Here is a 1098-nt window from a genome sequence, read left to right as displayed (position 1 = left end):
CGCCGGGCGCCTTGCCGAAGGTGAGCGGGTTCGGCGTGTTGGCGCGCGCCTCGATGGCCTTGATGACGGCCTCGACCATCTCGTCGACCGACGTTCCGTGGGCGACGTAGATGTCGTGCGCGGCGGTCAGGTCCGGGTGACTCCGGCCGCCGCGCGGGTCCATGCCGTCGAGGAAGTACTGGCGCACCTGCCCCTCGGGCAGGGCGTGGCCGCACGTGTCCTCGTACAGCTGCGACAGGTCGTCGAGCTCGAGCTGGAGCTCGGTCGGCCCGCCGAGCGTGCGCATGCTGAGCGCCGCGAGCTGCTTGCGGATGCTGACGCCCTGGTCGTTGTAGGTGCCGTACATCTTGGCGAGCTTCACGAACATCTCCTTGGCGTCGGCGCCCTTGCTGGCGAGGCTGCGGACGAGGCTCGCGGCCGTGGCCGCGGTCTTCGTTTTGAGGAAGTAGGCGAGCATGTGCTCGGCCTGCGGCCGCTCGGACTGGTCGATCTTGGCCCACTCGCCGTCGTAGATGTCTCCGAAGTCGGCCTTGGCGTGCCGTCCGACGATTTCGAGCACGGGCGCGTGGAGCATGATCGACCGCGTCCAGGCCCTGAAGAGGGCCTTGTTCGCGTCATGGACGCCGCTCTGCGGCGTGAAGATGACGACGTCTTTGAAGAGCTTGTTCAGCTCGACGATGCTGAGGAGCGTCGGATCGTCGTCGCCGTCGCCGCCGCCGGCCGCGCCCGCGCGGGTCCGCGGCGGCATTGTAGGAAGGCGGGGTGCTGGTGTCCTCGCCGCTGCGCCGCGCGCGGTCCGCGCGGGCGCTGGTGGGGCCTGGACCGGAGCGCGGCGCGACGCCGGGCTCTGCGGCGGCGCGCGCTCTGGCTCCAGGGGCTATCCGCCGCTCGCGAGCGGTGGATCTGCTGCGGGCGGCGCGCTCTGCGCGCAGGCTCGCAGCGGTGTAGCTGCGCACAGCTAGCAGGTGTAGCGCGGTGGCTCACAGCGCGAAAATGGGGACATAACCCAGATCAGAGTGAGACTGCGTTACGGGTATCCTAGGCGTATCCTGGCTCCTCTGGTGGCGCCGGCGGTCGCGCCGCGGAGCCGGGACTATC

The sequence above is a fragment of the Aureococcus anophagefferens genome (assembly GCF_000186865.1).
Source record: "Aureococcus anophagefferens unplaced genomic scaffold AURANscaffold_66, whole genome shotgun sequence".
NCBI classification, from domain to species: Eukaryota; class Pelagophyceae; order Pelagomonadales; family Pelagomonadaceae; genus Aureococcus; species Aureococcus anophagefferens.
The sequence above is the reverse complement of the archived record's forward strand: the minus strand, read 5'-3'. Positions refer to the sequence as shown.